Source organism: Falco rusticolus, chromosome 7 (assembly GCF_015220075.1).
Source record: "Falco rusticolus isolate bFalRus1 chromosome 7, bFalRus1.pri, whole genome shotgun sequence".
Classification (NCBI taxonomy): Eukaryota; Metazoa; Chordata; class Aves; order Falconiformes; family Falconidae; genus Falco; species Falco rusticolus.
The window spans coordinates 19,361,115-19,367,114 of NC_051193.1; positions in this window are offsets into that span (position 1 = coordinate 19,361,115).

Here is a 6,000-nt window from a genome sequence, read left to right on the forward strand (position 1 = left end):
ATGTCAATTCAAACCGAAGTGTAACCTTTCCTTCTTTTCTCAGTTTCTACATTTCCTGCTTGACCTTTTCAAGTATTGAGCCATCAGGGGCAGAGAGTGTTCTCTCTGTCTTAGAATTACTGTGCTCATTAGACATGTATTCCTATAATGGAAATGTCCTAATGAGAGACTCATGGCAAATAAATGAAGCCTTCCTATGCAGAGAAGCGGGCTCCCTCCTGTGATCTCCCCACGGTGTAAGAAATTCAGAGGTGAATTGGAAAGCAAGGGGTACCAGCCATGCGGTGCAAGTCCCCTACCGAGTGTGCCGCAGGCCCGCACTGCTACTCTGGCAAGGAGAGAAGGAGGCTTGGTGTAGCTGTGTGACCCATAAATGCCGCAATACCATGGAGAGAGAGCTGCAAGTATTTAACAACGTTAGGCATTTTGACAAAAGGAAAAAAAAAAAAAGAACATTTGACATCACTCAAATCTCAATAAAGGTAGATGTTTAGTTAAGCAAAATTCTCCAAAGGTGATTGTGATGGGTCTTTAAACAACGCGTGATGAAAGCTGAGTGGGGACTTGTCTCCAGACTAGCTCTCCGCTACCTTTTCTGCCAGCAGAACTTTGGTCAACACAAAGGATAAAAACCCCCAAACTTCCAAACCCAGAAAACATTCAGGGGTGGTTCTTCTAGTGCATGAGATCTGAAATCAAGCATAGCTCAAAGAACAACATGCATTTCACACTGATCATCCCAGGAGCTCCTGCAGACAAGCAAATGTTCCTCTCCCAGCACCGCCTCTCCCTCCAAGACTGACTTCAGCTGAAAGACCGTGGGATAATCTGTGCAGTTACTACCAGACGAAGCTCTGAGCCTAGCACAAAAAACTGCTCTCAATCCATGCAAGGATTATCTCCATAAATAATACACTGGAATAGCCTCAAAATTTGCAAAATATGTGGAAGAGCCATAACTTTTGCTGCACAGACCAGTGAAAAAGTTTTGAGCTCAGCAGAGCATCAGTGATGTATACGAAACTAGGTTTAAGAAGAAAACTGAAGTAGTAACTGTCATAATACAGAAAGGCTGAACTGTATGAGAGGATGAGTAGAAATTGTTGGTGAGACAGTAGAAAAGAGATTAGCTTCTTGCAAAGTGACAGGAATGGCAATAACACATACCATGCACTGCTGCACCTACTCCAAACCGCTACTGTCACTAAACCTGACTTCAGTTGCTGCTAAGGGTCATTTTCAAATGCCATTGCAGTAAACAGCCTTCCATTATATGCAACTGAAGTTGAAGCAGACTATAAATGAAGACAGATTTTACTGACTTTGACGTCTCACTCTTGTGCTACCCTTTCCTGATGGTATCAGGGCTGCGGGGTTGGCACTCACTTTGCTAGACGAGCTTTGCCATCTTACTTTCTCCAAAGGGTTAAATGATTGCATTTTAGATTATATAAACTTCTGCATATATAACACTGAATTTCCATGTTGTGCCATGCTCTCTTCTTCACTAGCCTTGAGAACTGTAATTTCAGTACCTTGCAAGTATCTTATATAAATCGTGAAATTCCAGGATGGTATGACAACTCAAAATAGAGCTTTCAAAATGTAGGTAACTGAAAACAAGAGAAGTTGAAACATATTTTATGCTACTGCCACGCTTTGAAACGCTAACCTGCCTACTACTATAAATAATAAATCTTATTTATCTTACAAAGATCTTACTGGGATTGATCACTTTGTATCTTACACAGTGTGAATATGTGAAGCGCTGTGACCCAGTTCCACATATGCTTTCCTTTGTGAGATTAATCTCCCTAAAATGAATGTGGCAGCTCACAGCACATAGTAAGCTACTTGCTCACCTCTCTGCATGTCCATTGTTTCATGCTGCAAAACAAAAGAGATCACTGGTCTCTGGTACGGTCTTCTGATATTTTGCCACATGAATAGCAGAATCTCAACCTTCACATAACGTTTTGGGTTTCTAGTTATCATGGACTAGCGAGACAAAAAATGAATAGTGTAATATATTTGTAGTAACGTATCTCTATTATCCAGTGTGAGGAGACTACGAAAATCCACAAGACAAAGCACCGTGGTGGGATACTGGATCTCCCAAGTCATTTGGGGCTAGTTTGGGCCCATTATCTATAGCTTTGTGCCCTTTATTTCAGTAAACTACCTCACGGTAAATTGATTATTTACATTCATTAGGTTCCTCTGGGTGCAGTAACTCCTAGTGAAGTTAACTTCAAAAAATAATGAGCAAAAAGCGGGGAAGGAATTGAGTATTACTCTGTCGCTGAGGCCCTACTGCCACTTGATGTTACCATTCTGGTCAGGTAAAGGCGGTCAGGGTGCACGTCTGCAGGGGCTGACAGCTCTGGGAAGGATTTCAGCAGGTAGGAAGCACTTAAGGAAGTAATGCAAATTATTTCCATAAGTCAAAAGATGATGCCTTATGGACAGCAGTTGTTCAGACACATCCATTAACCAAGGCAAAAAGAGAGATTTAGTGAAGTGGGAGTCTCCTCGCGGTCTGCTGGGGACAGGCTGGGACTGTCTGACCCCTGGGCACACACAGACAGGCAGGACCTCCACGTGGCAAACACGGTGTCAGGGGAAAAAGCCCTCTTCCACCTGCACTGCTACAGCTCCGCTCCCAGTAAAGCGTAATAAAGTAGGAGAAACTCCATAAATAAGAAGAAAGTTGTCTGACACGCAAGATATGAGCTGGAAGACAGGGGTGAGGAGGAGCAGAATGAAGTCCCCACAGCCCAGGAGGAAACGGTCAGTGACCTGCTGCTCCACTTGGACACGCACAAGTCGATGGGGCCAGGTGGGATCCACCCAGGGCACAGAGGGAGCCATTGGAGGAGCTCGCCAAGCCACTCTCCATCATCTATCAGGAGTCCCAGCTGACTGGGGAGGTCCCAGAAGATGGGAGATCAGCCAATGTGATGCCCATCTACAAGAAGGGCAGGAAGGAGGATCTGGGGAAGTAGAGGCCCATCAGCCCGACCGCGGTGCTGGGGAAGGTTACAGAGCAGATCTTCCTGAGCACCATCACATGGCATGTGCAGGACAGCCAGGGGATCGGGCCCAGCCAGCATGGGCTTATGAAAGGCAGGTCCTGCTTGATGAACTTGATGTCCTACAACAGGATGACCCACCTAGCAGCTGAAGGAAAGGCTGTGGCTGGTGTCTGCCTGGACCTTAGCAAAGCCTTGGACACCATCTCCCACAGCATCTCCTGGAGAAACTGGCTGCTCATGGCTTGGATAAGTGTGTGCTTTATGCTGGGCTAACAGCTGGCTGGGTGGCTGAGCCTCAGGAGTGGTGGTGGATGGAGTTACGTCCCGCTGGTGGCTGGTCCCAGGTGGTGTTCCCCAGGGCTCGGTACTGGGGCCAGTCCTGTTTAATCTTCATCACTGATCTGGACAAGGGGATCGAATGCACCCCCAGTAAGTTCACCGATGACACCAAGCTGGGAGCAGCACTGACCTGCTGGGGGCTCTGGGCAGGCCGGGCCCATGGGCCGAGGCCAGTTGTGTGAGGTTCCGCCACTGCCGGGCCCTGCCCATGGGGCACAGCGACCCCAGGCAGCTGCGGGCTGGGGCAGGGGGCTGGGAAACTGGAAAGATCCTGGGGGGCTGACGGCTGAACATGAGCCCCCAGTGTGCCCAGGGGGCCAAGGCAGCCACCGGCATCCTGGCTTGTACCTGAAATAGTGTGGCCAGCAGGGCCGGGGCAGGGATTGTCCCCCTGAACTCGGCACTGGTGAGGCTGCACCTCCAACATCGTGTCCAGTTTTGGGCCCCTCGCTCCAAAGGGACACTGAGGGGCTGGAGCGTGTCCAGACCCAGGCAGGGGGCTGGGGCACAGCTCTGATGGGGGGCGGCTGGGGGGTTTACCCTGGGGAGGAGGGGGCTCAGGGGGGACCTTATCACTCCCTACAACTGCCTGACAGGCAGCTGTAGGGGTGTGTGTGTGTGGTCAGTCTCTTCTCCCAGGTAAGAAGTGACAGGACAAGAGGAAACATCCTCAAGTTGCACCAGGGGAGTTTAGGTTGGGTATTAGGAAAAATTTCTTCCCTGAAGGGGTGGTGAGACACTGGCACAGGCTGCCCAGGGAGGTGGTGGGATCACCATCCCTGGAGGTGTTTAAAGAACATGTATCTGTGGTGCTCAGGGACGTGGTTCAGTGGTGGGCTGGGCAGTGCTGGGTTAACGGTCGGACCCGGTGACCTCAAAGGTAAAGTGATTCTATATAAGCCCAGGCAGAGACCAAAGAACCTCCTACATTTCATGAAGACCATGAAGCAAATTGTGCTTGTCATTGGCCCCCCCAAAAAAAGAGTCCTCGTCAAGCTGATAGGGAACCAACTGAGGACTGAAGGCAAGATTTACACAACAGGGGCAGGAACAGAGCCACTTGTGCCACAGACAGGTAATCTGTGCTCACATCCGGCAATGGCAAAGGAATATTATGGTATTAAAAACAGAACAGCAAGATTTTTCACCAAGAAGATATTGTAATCATTATTTAGAAGTTTGAGAAGGAGAAATAAATAGAGTGCAGCTATGCTCATTTGAGAGCCTTTCGCTTCGTAAGTGGTCAGAGACATAGGGCAAGGCCTGCTGGAACAGCAGCACACGTCTGGCTCTCACGGTCTTCACAGCCCCAGGCCACAGGGCATGATTAATTGCAAATGATAAACGAGCTCAACTGTTACTGACTCTTGCTCATAGGAGCATGTACAGTTAATACTGAAATATTTATATGTGGTATCTTAAATACATCTTCTATCCTGCATCTAAACACATCCGAAGCTTCATGCATGATGAAGCTGGTTTTCACATGAGCGTAAGACATATTTTAAATGCTTGGCTCCTGTGGGATGTGTCAGACACCTTTCTGTGACTGTGCTTTCAGTTATACTATTAGCCAACACCCCACAGTCACAGAACAGTTTGTACTCATGCTAAGGCTTTTTGTGACAATCTGTTATCAGGCAAATCATTAACAACCACAAGTAACGCAAACTATGACCAGTTTGAGCTCCTAGTTTGGTATCAACAGAAAACCATCACAAATTAGTGTTCCAGGGAAGTAATGGCCTGCCTGTCTGTGCTGATTTTTTTTCCTTCACTCAAGACAATTAAATAAATATATTAATGGAGTCTGATGTTGTATCATCTTTAATTCACTTACTGAACTTGATGGTTTCAAGTTCCCAGAAGCTGAAGGACTCGCTTGTCGACAGATGTTCTTGCTGCACATTAGTTACATCTAAGCACACCAATGCCATTTTGTCTTATAACAAAATAATTATCAGCTTTACAATATCCTAGTTAGATAGGGATTATAACAATTCAAGTTAGAGGAAATGGCACACCATTGATTTAAGTCATCTCTCAAGATAACACAGCCAAGCTATAACACAGCAAATAGTAACAGTCATTACTAGTTCCCACTTACCAATGCTAACTTTCCTTAAACATCAAACTTTCAATGATACCATGGCAGTAAATAAATGCTACTTATACAAAGCTGGCAGCTTGAGTGTTTTATAGATAAGTATGTGGGAAACATTGTGAAACATCAAATGATAGTTAATATTTAAATTGCTGCTCGTTTACACTTTAGGGAATTTTCATTGCTGTTATTTGCAAAGAATTTCAAAGCTCAGGATTCAGTGATTCACGTCAAGATTTTTCATAAATAGCACTATGTTAAAAAAAACAAAACAAAACAAGAAACAACTTATGACAAGGAAATCTTATGGCTTCCAGGGGAAAGAATGGGTGTTAAAGACAGTAATATTTTTTTTAACGTCTCAAAAGAACAGGTTCTTTGGTCTGTCTTACAAAGAGCGTACTCAGGGAGGGAAATTATTCTGTCCTGGATGGCTAGCCCTTACAGAAGTCCCTCAGAAGTGTCAGGAAAATGGTTCTACATAGGATAATCTGCAGTTTGAAGCAACACAAAAGATATTAC